Source organism: Myripristis murdjan, chromosome 21 (assembly GCF_902150065.1).
Source record: "Myripristis murdjan chromosome 21, fMyrMur1.1, whole genome shotgun sequence".
In the NCBI taxonomy this organism is placed as follows: domain Eukaryota; kingdom Metazoa; phylum Chordata; class Actinopteri; order Holocentriformes; family Holocentridae; genus Myripristis; species Myripristis murdjan.
Genome location: NC_044000.1, coordinates 11,826,542 through 11,844,993, shown reverse-complemented (window position 1 = coordinate 11,844,993; position 18,452 = coordinate 11,826,542). Strand labels below are relative to the sequence as shown.

Genomic DNA, 18,452 nt, shown 5'->3' with positions numbered 1-18,452 from the left:
TTACAGACATACTAATGTGTGTGTGTCTGTGAGGGGAGGCAATATGGATGGGTAACTGTATGTTTTCCATCAAAGTGCCCTTGAGCAAGGGAGACACTACAGCCCCACCTACTCATTTGTTGTCAGTCACTCTGGAAAAGAGCATTACCTAGAGCGTTGCCTACAATGTATTGATCTCTTTGTGGTTGATGTATGGCTTTGGCTACACTGTAGTGGAAAGTGCCCTAAGTGCGCTTTTTTCCCCCCTAGCACATGAGACATTTCTGATAGATGTGTCATAAAATATCAATGTAGCAAATATCAATCTGCACGTCATTATTGAGTCTTTGTTGTGGTAAAAATACAGTACAACCTATTTGCTTGAAGCTGTTCATTTATTTTTGCAATGTCATTCTTTGGCCACACAGGGGAGATATAAATCCACATCCACATCTGGGTGAGTTTTGCGCAAAGAGACAATGAATATATGATGAAGATAAAAATGTTTGAAAAAAAGATTAAATTGATGATTTATTTATTTTTTTTAATGATCATTATGGTTATGTAAGTAGTATTATGAATATAGAAGTTTTTGTTGCCATTTCCAATTTTTTGCCACTATCATTTGAGAAATTTGCCATCAGTGACAAGCCTAATATCTGATGTTCTCTAATCTTTACGAACTCAGCCTGTGTGGCTCGGGAGCAGCCACTGTCTTAAAGGCTGCTGCCCTCACCCCACCCCTTCCTCTCTCACATTTTGCTGGCTTTGCCCTTCAGGTGTGTAGCTTGCCAGAGGGACTAGCACAGAGCCGGCCATTGTTCTCCTCATTCCTCCCACACACACATACATATACTCACAATCCCTGGCCAAGCACCAGGCAAAGACCCAAAGCCACATGCAGTGGAGCACAGCCGGCCCGAGCAGAGAGCAGGAGGTTGGATAAGGAGGGGACCACACCCAGCGGTGACGGCTGAATACATGGTGGGGTCTGGGAACCAGAGGGAACTCCCTTAGGAAGAATCAAGTCATTTCTATTTACAGGCGTTCTTATTTAACAGGAAAAGCAGGCGACTCTTTCGAGACAGGCAGTGAAGTATTGCAGCCATTAAACGATATAAAATAGGTAATGGTGTGGTTGAAATGGAGTGAATAATCAGATTTTAGAAGCCAATAAAAGTCACAAGATTGATTTGGCAGTCAGATCTGTTTATAGATAACCCTTACTGTCTGTTCCTCTGTATGTTTGTATATATTAATTCATACAGTTATTAGAGCGGGGGTTCTGACAGACAGTCCTCTCCCTGCTTGGCCTCGCGCTCAGTGACACTGAAAGCTGTTCATTTCCCCACTCTGTTTAATATTTAAATCTTCCGCATTCAAACCGCATAGGACAAACCACAGCAGCAGCTCGGCGTTTGCTGGCCACTGGCCCACGAGTAGCCTGCGCTAACATTTGTTGGCAGCAGCAGCAGATGGGCTGACTCTCGTGTCTTGAAGTGCTGGCGTCAGTTAGGTGGCAGCTTCAAGCTCTGGGTCCGTAATATTCAAGTGAAGAAGCTTGAAATGTTTGACCGCTCACACGATTAAAAATGTATAGTCACTTCACGTCCATGGGAGAGCAAATTTTACCATTTGGCCCACCATCTGAAAGCATGCGTACTTCATATACACTCTGCTTATTGGTTTGCCTCTAACTATAGATGTGCACATCACTCAGATAAGCAATCTTCAGATTGTCTGCCTTGGATTTTGTGATTCACGCATCAGAGATTTTTTTTTTCTCCCTGAAAACAGGTTGCATCACAGAAAATGGGTCTCACTACAGAAAAGTAGTGAAGCCACAGAACCATGCTGGAAATCCCTCAAAAGGCCTTACATCAGCCAGGCTAGATGTCACTTTCCTCCTCACTAAAAGCCTTGCTCACAGCCAGTCCTCAAAGGAGTGATTTTTATGACTTGCACGGCACAAAAAAAGAAATCAAAGTTGGGGAATATTTCCGCAGTCAGAATGCAGACTTACTCACGGAAACTGAAAAATGTGTGCTGAAATGAAATGTGGGCTTTCTATTAACGAGTGAGCCTGTTGCATAAAGCATGTCGGCAGGCTGTTAGCTCCTGTTAGATCACAGCTCTCACTGTAACTTTGTAATGTTTTCAGAATTGGACGCCTTTCTCCAAAACTATTTACGGGGCTGCCTTTCAATCAAATAGAGACATTTACCTTCAGATCAACTGTTAGCTGTGATGTCAAGAACTCCTTAAATGTTCACTGTCTCATTTTGTCAGAGTTGTGAGACAATAAATTGCTTTTTATCATCAGCTTATGGAGCAGAATTGTCACAGTATCCAAAAATCAACATATCATCGCAGTTTAATTCTAATGAAAATGATAGACAATAATATTGAATTATTGCCCAGCCCTACTTTATTTTTTATTTATTTAGTTATTTATTTATTTTTAATACAGATTTTGTTATTCATATTTCCTACACTTACACACATTCACACCTGGGAACCGCCGACATGAATCTATTTTTGGCATCTTAAGTGCCTTGCTGAAGAACTCACTCATTCACTTTCCCTGCCCAGATTGTTATATTCCCAGCTGCTCAAACATGTAAAATGGCAACCACTCTCTATGTTGAAGGGTAGAGGTCTGTATATGCACATACACAAACACACACACACACACACACACACGCTGAGATGGCTGAGATGCAGCAATATACTGAAATTTGCATTCACATCTGTCGTCAAATTCAGTCATGCACTGTCTTGCAAGTGAGGCCCACAGGAGAGGATTGTATTAAGAATTCTGTAACACTGCTGCCCTCTGCTGGACAGTTGTTAGTATAACAAAAACAATGGAAGAAATTCATGGGGTACAGTGGAGCAGAATAACTCATGGCATTACAGCTTGTGTTGCCCTTGAATTACTACACACACAATTAAATGGTGGATTAATTAAAGTCTTGTTCTTGTGTGCTTGTGCGAGAGCAGGGAGGAGGGCTTGGCGTGTCGGGGCTTATCATCTGGACACTGGCTAGTGTGTGCCTGCACGCGTGTATGTGTGTGTGTGTGTGTGTGTGTGTGTGTGGAGTGGCAAGCGGTTAGTGAACCAAGTGGCCTAATTGTTGGCTGAAGACTGGGAGTCGAGGTTCACAGTCACGCATCTCTCTTCTTGCGTGTGGTCTCTGACTCTCTCTCTCTCACACACGCTCACATAATCAATCACCCAGTTTTTTTTTTTTTTTTTTTTTTTTTTTTAATTTTCATCCCTGTGCAGCGTTGTCTTTAACAGCTTTGTTCTGCTTCCTCTGCGCTTCCAGTTTTTTGTCTTTGTAAAGATCTGGGTCTCCCCCTCATCATTGCTGCCTCTCTGCCTCTCTGCCTCTCCCCCCATGCATCCCTCAGCCTTTCCAGCCCCCTCAGCTGCTCAGAAAGCCTATTAGTGTTAAGCGTGGCTGAGAGGAAGTCAGCAGCGGTTAGACTGTACAGCGTTCTCAACATGGTCACTGTACGACTGAAGGCCCCTTGGCTTCCCCGCAGGCACACTGGCACACAACACACGCACAAACTCTCCTCCTCTGTCTCTCTCTCCTCCACTCTCTCACTTGCTCTGTTTTTTTCTCCACACACACTCACTAACTGAATCTCTCTTGCCAAACCCTGTGCGTGTGTGATGAGGCTCACCGGAGTGCTGTTTTAGGAACGTGACTTCCTCACAAGGCAATGAAACTCTCTCCTCCTGCCTCGACATTTTTCATCTGCCTTCAGATTCAGGTATTTGGGTCTGCTGCACCTCAGGACACGCTTACATTTTAGGCTTTAGCTGACACTCTACTCAGCCCGACAACTCGAAACAACTGCTTTGGCACGCAGTAAAACACACTTGTACAGTTCTGTCTCAAGGCGGACAAATTGTAGACTTTTCTGAGGATTTCGTCAGCGTTCTGAGGGGACATTCTGAGGTTTGTTGTTTCTCTTCACCAGGCCTTAGTCGCAATATGGGGAAAAAGCAGATAAACAGGAAACGGGCTTGTCATCAGTGTTCTTATTTCCCATTAGACTGAATGGATAATGCTTGCTGCAAGCGAACTCATTAGCTAGATAGCTTGTGGCTAGCAGTGCCAATTAGTTTCAATGAGGAAAGCTAATAATGCTAATAAACAGTTTTTAGTGTCGCTGGAGGATAAATGCAGAGATTTTTTTTTTTTTTTTTTAATATTTCACGCTGCCTGCTGAAAAAAGACGAGATACCCTTATACGAAAGTGTCAGTGTAATGATGCTGCAGTATTTGAGATGTGCCCACCTTTTTGGTGGCGGTCATGATGACCCTCACTCCTTCCTGGTGTCTGGTGGAACTGCACCATTATTTTTCCTCTGTATTTGATATTTCCACGGTTTTGTTTTAGTGCAACCTAGGAAAAGATTCCAGAACCTTTAAATCACCGTCATTGATTTACAATTTAATCTTGAGTATGATATGCAGCCAAAACACAAACTCTGAAGGCCTCAGATTCTGGATCCCAGGAATTGTCACTTGCATTCAGACAAACTGCCCTGAGAGAGACGAGAAAACGTCAAAAACCGTTCCCACTAAGCCTATTTTTAGTGCACTCGTGCTTTTCAGTTGCAGTTGACTGTGAGCGCATCTCGGATCCAAGTACTTTCAGCAACAGAGGGCTGACCACAGTAGCCTGGCTTTGGCCGCCCGCTAGGCTGTTTAAGAGGTTGTTTTTGTCAATGCCTCTGTTCCTCCGCTAAACCGCAGCCCAGGCCACCACAAGTTCAGCCTTTATTTGGAGTCTGGCACGCCTTCGGGCTGCTTAACCACAGCCTCTTTCCTCTTGTCCGTTCAGATATGTTTAAAAATGCAGGCCAGCTGCCCAGAGATGGTGTAGCGGGTAAGACCTCTGCCTCTGGAACAGCTTGTACCCCTGCGGGCCTCGGACTGAACCGTCTCTTCATCGTCGCCCTGCTCTGTGTCTCCGTCAGCCTCCTCATTGTGTCTGTTCAGGAAAACACCAAGGGAAGCGTACAGGCCAGTCTCCCTCTGAAAAACAAAGCAAACCCATTTGCGGTGGGACTTGGCCGGTGCTAGTTATGATTGGCCTGCACACAGAAGCATGAATGAATTACCGTCTGGAGTACATTGCACAAGTTCCCCATATCCTTTCCCATGCCTTTTCAAGCTCTCTCCATCTCTCTCTCTCTCACACACACAGACACACAGACACGCAAACTGTTATCCCACTGTCTCTCACTCACTCTTTCCCTCTGGCTTTGTCTCTGTTTCCCTATCGCTCTCCCTTTTTTTTTTTTTTCTCTTTCTCTGTTTCTCACTCTTTTTGGTCAAATTTCTCTCTGTTGGAACCTACTTCTCTCTCTCTCTCTCTCTCTCTCTCTCTCTCTCTCTCTCTCTCTCTCTCTCTCTCTCTCTCTCTCTCTCTCTCTCTCGTTCTCTCTCTCAGCTCAGGTCAGCTCTGTGTGTTTTATTGACATGAGTATCTTTCTCCAACAACCCCTTGTTTGCTTTCTAAGAAATTTCAATGCCAGGGAGGCCTCTTGCAGAGTTGGGTAGTAGTGGCCGTAAAGGACCCGACAAGTTATAGACCCTGCATTTGAGTCAACACAAACCTACATTTTTCATACATACATTTTCTTTTTTTTTGTAACTGTTCACCTCATCTTACCTCTCCTCGCTGCATCCCACTCTCTCGCTCCGTCTTCATTTCTATTTCCCTCGCCTCCTTTCCTCGTTTCTTTATCTTAGGTCCTCACTCAGGCTTTTTTTTTCTCTTTATAACGTCTCCTCTTTTTTTCCGTACTGCTCTCGAGCTTTTACTCCTCTATCTCTTCTTCCCCTCCACTTCTCTTATTCCTTTACTATCATCTCTATTCGCTGCTATCTTGTAGAATGGCTTTGGAGCTTTATGGCTTTGGCTGCGTCAAGATGTTATTTATTTATTTATTTATTTATTTATTTTACTTTTCTGTATAAAATTTTTTACATGACTTACTGTTGTTATTGTGAGCCAACATTCTGTTGACTTTGAGTAATTTTTTACATGCTTCCATTTTTTACTCCTCGAAGCAGGAGGATCCATGTTAAAATCAGTGTTACTTTATTCAGCAAGCGCAATTTGTGCAAAAGTTCATCTTGGTGACATTGGCTGCATCCAGGACTTAACCAGCTAATACAAACTCACACATGTGGCACAGGCCTGGCACCACAGTTCATTCAGACTTGCTTGTTAGATATGAGCCAATTAGCTCTCTCTCAGGTTCTCTGGCTCCAGCTTCTTTGTTGTTCCAAGAATAAAATCAAAAGCTGGTCCTTTTAGATATTTCACTTTCAGGTTCTGGAGTACCCAGAGGACCAGAGATGTTCCCAAGACAGTGAAGCTCTTGATGAAAAACAGCATTCAGCTGCTCGTTGATTATCATTATCATATTCATTCAACAGTAAAACACTAATATTTATTCTTTATAAAGATGACACAAACTTGTACACATGCAGGCTCCTCTTAGTCCCTAGCAGTGTTCAACTTGAAATCAGATTTTCAAGCCCTACGCCTTATTGATCAAAAGCTAATAATAAATGAAAAATAAATAAATAAATAAATTATAAATACATTGCTTTTACAAGGAGTAAATCTGTTGTTTCTGGTGTAAATGTTTTGGGTGCCTCACAAATTGATCAGGTGTTCTCCTACAGATCCCGAGGTCTTTGGTTGGTCAATAAATTGTCTTTTAAAATACATGTTGAGGAGCTCACCAAAAAACGAACCCTAGCCTTTTACAGATGAAAAAACAATTTTTCTCATACAGCCAGGCAACAACTAGTTCATTCAGCATTCTTGTCTGTGCTGGACTTTAGTGATATTATTTACGTGCTTGCAGCACCATCTGCACTTAAACCAGTAGATGTCTTATATCATAGCACCCTGAGATATATAACAGATGACAGCTTGAGAACACAATGCTGTGATTTGTAACAGAGTGCCAGCTGGTCCTCTCTGTCACTTAGAGGAGAAGTGCATTGTTTACTCTGTATTCATATCTTGTAACCTTAGTAGGAAAATTGACCATATATCTCACATTTTTTTTCTACAGTACATGTTCAGAAATTGTTTCACAAAATCAAAATATTGGGTTGTTCCTAATTTTAAAATTGATTCATTTCATTTCCAATGATGCTGCAATTCACTGCAGCCAGATGGAGAGAATTGCAGCATGATTTAAAAATGGATCAAATGGCTTCTTTTACTCTCCATAACTCCCATAGCTGCAGTGGTTAAATTTGAATGACTAGAGGTATTTAGGGTTCAATCTCAATCTTTTACCCTAACTTGTATTTAATTCTTTGCTGTTTTTTGATAAATGCTTTTGATTGTTTTTACCTTTTTATATATATATAAATATCCCCACCTCTACCTTTTAATGTCTTTTCTTATATATTAATTATTCCAGTATGTATTATCTCTTCTTTTGTTGTCCCATACACACATGGTATCCATGTAAAAGAGAGCTGCTAACTCTCATTGGACTATTCACATAAATCAAGGATAAAATAAATAAATGAATAAATCTAGGAACTCCTTTCAAAGGGAGACTTGGAAAGGCAGCACATTTAGTCACAGACAGGGCAGCAATAATATAATCTCATGAAAGCAACAGACCAGAAGTGAAAGTGAAGACTGAGACAGGGAGAGAGAGACATCATGGATGGGCCCCAAACCTACAAGTGACAGTGAGGGGAGGCAGTGGTACACTCTTACAATAATTTAATCAAATTGTTGACAAGTTCCAATATATCCATCTCCCATAACCATGACTTACTGCAATGTGTTGTGTTGAAAAGTTTATGACATTTGTCTACACAAATCACCAAGCCAAACTGCTGAATAATGGCAGAGTGCTTGGCAAACAAAATCGATCTTGCGTCTGAAAAAGCCTTTAGAGAACTTTCAGGTTATTGATGGCGGGGGATGCTCTGTTGTAAGAGCGGTTTCCTCATGTAGTACATTCATTCACTGCAACTGGAATAACATACATATATTTCTTTTAAAAATGGTTGTGACTGGCCTGGAGCACTAGTCACACCTTTTGGAGCAAAGCAGCTGGTGTACACCTGGGAAAGACCAGTTGAGATGGAAATGTTGTGGAAACCCAGTCTCCTTGTATCTTTTCTGTTTCATTCTCTCTTTTTTTAAACATGGCTGTCAGGAAACCAGGGGGTGCACAGGGGCTCAGGAGTCAGCCAAAATCTCTGTTTGCTTACCTGGAACATTCTCTCTCTCTCTCTCTCTCTCTCTCTCTCTCTCTCTCTCTCTCTCTCTCTCTCTCTCTCTCTCTCTCTCTCTCTCTCTCTCTCCTTCAGGTCTCTGAGGTCCCACGCTTCTCCTGCACAAACAGTAAAGCCAAAGTAGGTGAGTGATGGTTCATTCTCTCGTTCCTCTTCTTCCTCCTCTATTTCTTTTTCTTTCTTTCTTTCTTTCTTTCTTTCTTTCTTTCGTTCTTTCTTTCTGTCTTTCTTTCTTTCTTTCTTTCTTTCTTTCTTTCTTTCTTTCTTTCTTTCTTTCTTTCTTTCTTTCTCTCTGTCTTTCTTTCTTTTTTTCTTTCTTTCTTTCTCTCTCTCTCTTGCATTCAAGTCATGTATGCCCAGCCCTTGTTTGATTTTGATTTTTGGCAGCATGTCTGTCATAAGCATTTTTTAGTGCTAGTGGGTGGTCTACCATTGGATAATTTAGGGAGGTGTGAGTGTCCTCCCCCAGAAACTTTCTAGTCATTTAAAACTAATTTGCTGCATTTTTACAAATCGTCACAAGACTCAGGGTGGACTTACTAGCTATCTAAAATAACTACATGAGTTAATGTGGATATATATGTACATGATGTGGATATACGTTTAAATTGGTTACATTTTTATACCTACATGTTAGCTCAATAACAAATCAGTCCGGTTGTTATTGTTCAGGGGTTTTCATCCCAGTCTTCAGGAACCCCCAGACATTTTACTTAATTTGGTTTGGCAAGGTCTTGCTGAGTGTGCTTGGCCAAGAACTGAGCAAATATGTGGAATTTGTGGGGGATGCTGAAGAGCAAAGCATATTCAAATGAGTGTTGACTATTGACAGAACTATGAAAGAACTCTTCACATTTGTACATTGTTATACTTGGTCTTTAGCACAAACAAAAACAGCACAATACAAAATACCAACATTCAAAAGTGGAAGGAACATGTCCCCCCATCCCTTGTGAAAATTAGCCGATTGCACTACTAAAGCTCAATATGCATTATTTGTCACAAATGTAATTATACAAGATAACCACTAGAGGGAAGTAGAGCATTGTTGTCTTACTTGGTTTCAGCTGCCTTCCACCCAGTGTTTTCCAAGTATGAGAGAGAACACATGCAAAAAAGAAAATAGGATCTTACAGGTTAAACACGTTGAGGCTCAAAACTGCATTTAATATTGCAGGGATGAACATTTTTTTTCACTGTCTCATAGTGGCATATATCAAGGTGTGGCTTAACACTGAGTGTGTATGTATATGAGTGCATGTGTGCTTGAGCATGAGGGAGCGGTATTCAGTGTGTGCAAGCTTGTATTGAGTTAAAAAAGAAAAAAAAAAGGGTATCAAAAGAGAGAAAACATCAGCGCAATTATAGCTCACAGACGGGACTAACAGACTCTGATAAACTGTATTCTTGTGTCGCCGGAGACATCAGGAAGAGTTTGACAGGGGATAACAGGGATAGTCGTCCCCCTGCGAGGATTCATAAGCCTGTGAGAACAGGAGTCACTCTTCAGCTTGTCCCCTCCTTCTTTTTCACACTCCACTCTATCACCTCCCCTTTCTGACTACTGATAGGGCAGAGATGGAGTCAACAGAGGAGAGAAACGGTGAGAGGAGGAGGAAGGCAGGGAAGGAGGGAAAGAGAGTGTGGGTACAAGGGAAGGAATAAGGGAGAAACAGAAGCACTGCAGGTGTGTGGGGTGTTGAATTAGCTTTACAGCACACACTGGGCAAGTGATTTGATAACTGAAGGACAGACAGACCATGTGTGTGCCTTCACAGTGAGATTCCAGCAGCTCTAGTTGTGTGATAGTCCAGGCTGGTGTAGCGCTGGTAGAGAGCTATTGAGTTTATTTTGTTACGGTAGAAGTGCAGAACAAGCCATGGCCCTTCTCACCAACGGCGCGCAGAATCTGGGCTCCTACTATTGTCTCATCCGACGCAGGTTCAAGAGGAGGCGCAAGAAACGCTCCGAACGCAAAGGTAACCCGCCCAAGTGAGAGAGTGCTTCTGAGCTGGTTTTGTTCTTACAGATTTTCCAATATTCAGTTATTGGCAATGCAGGAGAGCTGTGGATCTGCTGCAATGAAGCATTGCTTTCACTTCTTTGCCAAGTTACAAGTTGTTAATAATATTGACAGTTTATGATTTAGAAAGCTCGTAGTTCCTGGAGGGGGAAAAAAAAATCAATAACTGCTCACGCTGTAAAGCTGTTTTTTGTGATGTCAAAAGTACCAATATGCAGAGATCTAATAAATCTACAGATAAAAACAAATAAGTTTCTGTATAATCAATAGTATTGACATGTTTAAATTGAACTTTTTGACGACTTGCTAAGACTTCAGCTGGTCAGACGTTTTTTCCTTCATTCAAAAGCGTACTTTGTTCTCTCTTCAGATCAACACGCTCACTTTCTTCATTTTATAGTCCAATATTTGCATTGCTTCCTTGGTATTTTTTCATATGTAGAAACCTCAGTCCTCCTTTCATTTAAAAAAAATGCCAACATTATAGATGAAATGCATCATTTCTTGCCTTTCCTGTCCTCAAGATTTATGAAGCTGAAATACTTTTGGCAGAATAATATCAAGAGGTGGTTTTAAATAGGATTGTTGAATTGAATCATCATCAGGCAGCATCATTTATGTGCATGTAATAAGGCTATATAGTCTTTTGTTACTTTCTATGAGGCTAAAACAAAAGTGGCAAAAACTTAAACTGCCAGCACTGAATGTTCTTGCTCTAAATGCGCAGCACCACATCTGTTCCTGTACACACGTATCTATGTTTCATAGATGCACAGGCTGGCTTTGTCCTGCAAATCCCCTATGGCTGATTTGAGGTCCACTTAGTGCTTTAGCAACGTGACCGACCACCTGCCTCGGAGAAACTGTTGCTGGAAGAAATCAAAATGATCTTTCTATTAACAGCAGCGACAGATTCAGATCATTTGATTATTTAATGAGACAGATTCTCCCTCGTGTTTTCTCCCTTTCTCTCTCTTCCTCTCTCTCTCCCTCCTCTCTTTGTCGCTCTCTCCCTCTCGCTCGCTGAGTGAGACAGGTCCTTGTCTCTGTGTAATTGAAGTAGACTGACGGGAGCTCTACAGAGGCTCTAAGCTTTTTCTCTCCTGGAGTTTGCTTCTCTGCTCTGGGGATTAGCCAAACAGCGAAGGTAGTAATTACTGAGGTGGCCCCATCTCACCGGCAGTATCAGCCATGTGTCAGCCACTTGCTTTGATACCCACCACCCCTATACTCAACCCCCCCATGCCCGCCCCACACACCCCTCCTCTGCCAGTCGTCAAGCCGAGCCCATTCATCCGAGTAAATCCACCGCTGCTGATGTTGCATTTTTAGTCCCTGACTCGCACCCCAGCCCAGCTAACTGTGAGACTGACTTCGTCCATCAGCATTACGCAGGTCTGTTTCCCGCCTTTTCACTCTTCCTTATCACCATGGGAATGAAAGTGGCACTTTTTCACTGTACTGAGAGAAGCGATGACTAAGCATGACTTTGGGGCGATGTTGCTCTGCTCGCTCTCTCAGCCAGCTTTAATTCCCTCTGCACTGGAAGCCCCGAGATAAGTTGCTTAGCGCTTTAGCCCCTGAGATCTCTTGGAGAGCGCTCAGCTAATGCTAGCTGTGAGGGTGTGGTCAAGGCGTTCCCCTTTCACGTGCTTACGTTCAGTGATAGTGAATGGAATAATGTGATACATAATTGAATAGGGAGGATCTCTTTGCTTGGACTCCTCCATGACGTGGTCAGAGGTCAGGGTTAGCTACAGAACAACACTTGCTCAAGGACACTTCGGCAGGGTGGATGCTTTCAGACAAAGGACTCGTCCACAGTCATCTGATTGAAGAACAATCTCTCAACCACTAAACCAACCTGCTGTCTTAAAAAAAAAAAAAAAAAAAAAAAAAAAAAGATACATGATTGAACACTTGAACACTTGAACAATTACAAGATGCTGATCACTTTATTAAGAAAAAATGTATTTAAAGGTACCCAATGTAGTTTGTGACCACTACTGGTGATAAAGTGCACACTAGGCATGGGGACAACACTTTGCAAATGCAAATGTTATCAACATAACATTGAAAATATTCCAATATACTGCTTTGCAATTTTTTTCTGAGGTAGGAAATGCAGTCAGTGTGTTTACAATACAGTTAAGAAAGTACTGATAACAAAACTAAGTGTATCAAAGGTACCAAGGACATTGATAAAACAAAGAAAATTTTATGGTGATTCAGGTGATTTGGACATATTTTGGGTGAAATAAAATTACGCTAATAGCAGTATGTATGTGGGAGTTCCACAGTACTATTATGGTTGTAAATAGTGCAGGTATTTATTGATGAATGAACCCATAGCAGTGTAGATGAGCGTATTATAGCCTGAGCTTCATACTATACCATACCATACAATGACTTTCAGAATGCTGAACTTGAGCATTATCTTCCAGTGGATAAGTTCTTCAATGCATCTCATAAATGCACCAAGGCGGGACATTCATAGACAATGCTTTTCCAATGGGCTGTATATGAAATATGGTAAATGGGGAACGGGGGCCTTTTCTGCCATGCCAGCAAAATCTCTAAAATGAGCTTTTGTAACTTGAATGAGGAGCACGGGTGGAAGGAGGGGAGGGGTATCTGCACTGTCTGATACTTGCAATCCATCGCCGAGGAGGAGACTTTGGCTCCAGCAAGATGCTGCCGTCTCTTCTTCTCTTCCATCCTTACCTTGTACTTCCTTCCTTCCTTGTTCCCCTTCTTCTGCCCCTCATCTTTCCTCCTTCCCTTCCTTCAGAGGTCTCCTCATCCTTTCGTACTCAGTTAATTTCTTTATTCAGTCATTTAGTCATTCATTTGTTCATCTGTGAATGGGTCCTTTAGAAACTATTGATAAAAATAATCAATAGTATAAGTATATATGTTATGCACATGAAGTTTTTCAGTTTATTTATCCTTCCATTTTTCTCTTACAAATTCAATAAATATACTCAAATGTAGCAAGCACACAAAGAACAAACAGAAGAACAGCCTCTGAAAAACTCCACTGCAATAGATGTAATAACATCCGGCAGCAATAGCAATTCAAATCAAATGGGAAACACTGTTGCATTCATTACCTAACATCACCAAAAGCTGATGATTAAGAGCCGCGCCTTTCTTTTTTTATTGGCATAACATTGTCAGCGCCACAAACACAGCAGCGGTCTGTCATGATAAGAAATGAGTTGTGTCTGCCCGTTTCAATGTAATTAGCCTTGATTAGCATGCTGCTAATGACTGTCACAGACTGATGGAGGGGAAAAGCCGTTGTAGCGAGACACTGCGAAGCACTAAGGTGTGTTTGGCTGGCACAGACACACTTCAGGACCTTAGAGAGGCGTCTGCGGGGACTTGTTGTAGCCATGTGTTCCTCAGTCACCATAGTGATAAACTTCATCAGCACTCATACACCTACATAGATGATAGACAAACAGTCATGTGGTGTGCAGGATGCCTTCCCAACAAATGAGGTTCAAGTCAGAGAAACATCTTCCTCAAACTGAGAAAAATCCTATGCTTTTGCAACTCAAACTCCACCCTCCCACTTTCCACACATTCACACACATTTGCTGATAATTTTTCCAGCGATAAAAATAATGCAGCAGGAGCTCCGTCCACATATATGACAGTCAAAATCACTATTCACAATACTCAACAAAATTATTCATTCTTCATCCCCACCTTTCTCCTCACTGCTCTGCTCTCCCTCAGATTTCAGTGTCTATCTATCCTCCCCCATTGTTCCACTTCCCACCTCCTGCATAAGTCCTCTCAGCGTATTCGAACACTTTCTCCCTCCCACTGTCTGCTGTCAAGACCCTTTTCATGTGGCCAACGTTTCCCACCCTGTCCTCTCCCAGCTGTCCATCAAGTGTACCTCTCTGCCCAACAATAGCAGAGGCACGAGGTGTGAAATTCAGCTCCTAGATGACAGAGTGTCCCACGCATGCACACACACACACACACACACACACACACACACACACACACACACACACATACAGTACAAATGCACACAGAATCTTGCATGCCCTTGCACAACATTTTCAGATGCTGAAATGGCTTCTCTCACTTGTTCACACATACACCCACAAAAGCTTTCCTGGAGCAACATGATCCAATAACCTGGCCTTGAATGTGATGATCAGTGTTGAGTTTGAGCAGTGGGGGTAGCTGTGTGCGTGCGTGCGTGCGTGCGTGCGTGCGTGCGTGCGTGCGTGCGTGCGTGCGTGCGTGCGTGCGTGCGTGCGTGCGTGCGTGTGACACTGATCATGAAATTTCTAGAGGTATATTCCAGACACAGTCAATTGAGTAATTTGTTCAATTCTCTGAGCTAATCATGGAATATAAGGGAATTTATAGCTGGGTCACTTTAGAGATAATAAACCAGCAAGTATTGTCCAACTTGTTTTACACATTCATTGCATTAGATGGTGGTTTTCAGTTGGTTTTGTACCCACAACATCAACTGCAGTGGAAGTACGACTGTTTACTTTGGAGTAGTTCAGGTTATCTATCCAGATAGTTTCTGTGTGAGTTGGTAAGGTTTCCGGTTTGTTGCATTCTCCCCTGTCTCCCTTCACCCCGATGTAGTTGGGTTTAGATTGGTATTCTTTCATGGAGTTCAAACCATCAAAAATTTACAGGTGAAAAACTCAACAGCAGCAGCTCTTTCCAAAAACAATGTCACTTATCTCTTACACCGGCAAACTGCATCTGTCCACCTTTAATTGGTACTCTACGGTGGCAGATAGAAATGGTTTGTTGGGTTTTTTGGCAGCAATGAAACTCCTCACCTCCAAGGGTTGCATGGAAAGACTACACTAGGGGTAGCTGGCAAAATATCTTGTTTGTGTGTGTTTTGGCTGAACTATTCCTTTAACAAGTCAGCAAGGAATACAGTTTTTAATTTTAAAGTCTTTGTTCCAGTAGTTTGACTTTAGGTTTTAGCCTCTGTCTCCTCATTGATTGTGCGTTCTCTGCAGTGGACAGCTATCCAGATGCCTTTTTTACCAGTCTGAGTCACTGTGTTTGTGTGAGCAGGTGTGTGTATGCGTGGGATCACAGGTGTGTATGTATCTGGATGTGTGTGACCGCACGAGTTTGTGGAGTGCATCACCTGTGTGCTCTGTCGGGTGACTGAGCATTGAGCACTGATACCCCTGGTGGTGGTTCCTCTGTGAACTGGACACTCTCACATACTCAGAAACATACACACACACACTCACACACTTACAAACACCACCGCTACACACACTCCTAGCCCCACAGGCGCTTGGTGCCTATGCTGTGTCATAAATCAGAGCTGTCAAATAGATTTTACAGCTCCTTGTGAAAAGAGGAAAGGCAGCCACCCAACAACCTTGAAGAGATGGAAGAAAGCAAAAGTAGAGGGGTTTTATTATTATTAAATCTGCTACCTGGACCTAAGGAATCTATAAAGGAAGAGAGGAAATTCTTCACCACACATTGTGGGCGAGTACCTGAGAGCCAAACCTTATTCTCATGATGGCTCTCAGGCCTAAAAGAAATGTGCTGGAAAAATAAATGAATCTTTTTTTTCCCTCTCTGAATGGTAGCAAAACTCATTGCACTAATAGTAGATTGATAAACACTGAAATGGGAAGTAAACAGAAAGGCATGGTCAGCCACCACACTGTGATGCATGTTTTCCTTTTTGCAGCCTGCTCATGTTTCTGCCTCTTCTTCCTTCAGAGATTCCCTGCCCAGAGTGAATTTGCTTGCCTGCAGCCTTAAGGTTTGCCTTTGTGCATATTCATTATCAAGTAGACAGGTATATAGGTTGCAACGAGCTTGTCAACTCTGGATAAACATATGTGTATTATTTATTTTAAGAGTTTTCTGCTGCAGATTTCTGCAGATAGCAGTGTAACTTTGTACTGTCGGATGCTTTGCACTATGTAGCACAGCAAGCATAAGCAAATGCCACATCACATATCATATATCAGTGCTCTTAAAGATGCATATGGCCCATGCAAGAACTTAGATATTCAGTTCATTTAATTGACTGTTGTATTCATTTTCTGTGTCTCATAACATTAGTAAGCTATTACCTGATTTACAGTGTTCAGAAAGTCAAATATTTAAGAGAGGCTGATAAAACTGCAAAACAGTTGTTTAGATGTGGTTCATTGTTGATTGAGTGTTTTTCATTGCTTTTCTGCCTACTGTCATTTCTTGGCACATCTGTCACAAATCTTTGACTGCCAGCTCACAATGAAACTGGCAGTCACATTATTAAGCTAACCTGCAGTTTGGATTCTTGTAAATCTCTCAACACATTATCGTAAGGACATCTCATATGCCTGCGTCTGCGATAGAGCTCCTCCAACTGGTTTCGCTGCAGAGTTGATTGGAGGAGGTTCATTGGCTGTCAGTGTCCAAAGGGCTGCTTCTTAATACGCAGAGGGGAAGAAAGCATGTAAGTCCTACAATTGGGCTCAGAAGGCAAATCGCTTCTGGCAGCCTAATTCACTGGTCATTAGAAGGGCCAAATTGAATAATGGACTCTGAGGTAGCTGTGGGTGTGTGTGTGTGTGTGTGTGTGTGTGTGTGTGTGTGTGTGTGTGTGTGTGTGTGTGTGTGTGTGTGTGTGTGTGTGTGTGTGTGTGTGTGTGTGTGTGTGTGTGTGTGTGTGTGTGTGTGTGTGTGTGTGTGTGTGTGTGGTTGATGAGACAGGGTGGGCCATGTTGAATGGCTGTATCCTGTGGCCTCTAATGCCCCTTTTCCACTAGTACCTACTCAGCTCGACTCAGCTCGACTCGGCTCGACTCTACTCGGTTTAAGAGCTTTTCCATTAGGTCGTAGTACCTGCTAGCAGGTCCCATTTAGCACCTACTCAGCCGGGGTTCCAAGCGAGCTGAGTCGAGCTGAGTCGAGCTGAAAATGTGACGTAAACGCCGTGCAGGCAACTGATTGGACAGGGAGTGACGAGAGCGACGCCTGCACGAAAACAAAACCCGACATTAAAAAAAAAAAAAAAAAAACGGCAACAGCGGCCGTGCGCATTGATCGTCAGTGAAGTTGTCAAAGTCGGAAAGTGGCAAGCAAACCGCGACCGCGGTCAAATAAAGACGTGGAGACTTTTCTGAGCTTGGTGGCGGACCAAAGAATCCAGAGGGAGCTGGACGGTGCGCCGGCGACTCCACCCACGGCGAGGTGCTACACAACTGTAATGGAAAACCACCTAAACCGTGTTGAGGCGAGTAGAGTCGAGCCGAGTCGAGCTGAGTCGAGCCGAGTAGATACTAATGGAAAAGGGCCATAACTGTGACCCATCAGTTTCAATCAGGCAAAATGACAGGCAGTCCCCTTTCCTCCATGATGAGAGTTGGGACCGATTGGATCGGTATCAGGAGCCGAGGCTGATGTAATTCATTCATGGGATATCAGACTGACATTACTGGTCCATGTAGCGATTCATATCTCATAGTCTGATGTTGCTATGAATTCATGTTAATATTACTAATATGTAATAATACAATTTTAGCACATAATTAGTAATTAAACAGTTCCACAAAGATATCCAGTAGTGTCCATATTTTTTTTTTTTTTTTTTTTTTTGTCTCCCAGAAGTCTATGAGTTAGATGTACAGGCAGAGCTTGCATTATAACTTAAAGGGCTTTTAAAGGACTTTTTTTACAAGGCAACAAAAATCACCTGGACAATTTTGGTTGTCATGATTCCATCAACGCATATTGAAGTATGTCATTAGAAAAGGTTGATGGAAATGGCACCTTTCAAAAAAAAAAAAAAAAAAAATCCTCAATTTCAATTTCTATCAAAGAGCCACAATAATTGTTATGGTGATACGATCGTCGATTTGTAAAACCAGCATCGCTTGACTGTATGCACCATGCAGCAAAGAGGTAGGGAGAGATTTTGGGCTCTAAATAAACCCAAACTCAAAGTAATACATGCCTGCCCGCCCGCCTCCTCAGACAAAGTTGGCTCGTCCTGAACTTTTGACGGCATGACGCTGAAATCGCTCCCCCAGTCACTAGGTGTGTTGTGTTATGTCTAGGTCTACCATCAAATGATGAAATTCCCCATCAGTTTAAGCCCCCAGTGGCTCACA

The 18,452-nt window shown here is 42.5% G+C and overlaps 1 protein-coding gene across 3 annotated transcripts in view; it reads left to right on the top strand.

The window, feature by feature from the left end:
- Positions 1–18,452, top strand: part of adarb1b (adenosine deaminase RNA specific B1b) — a 136,168-nt gene that overhangs the window by 76,258 nt on the left and 41,458 nt on the right. For 2 of the 3 annotated variants that reach the window (XM_030080615.1, XM_030080613.1), the window contains exon 3: positions 8,370–8,418. The gene's annotated coding sequence lies outside the window, so the exon portion shown is untranslated. The remainder of the gene's footprint in view (positions 1–8,369; positions 8,419–18,452) is intronic. The other variant, XM_030080614.1, reaches the window with a different exon arrangement.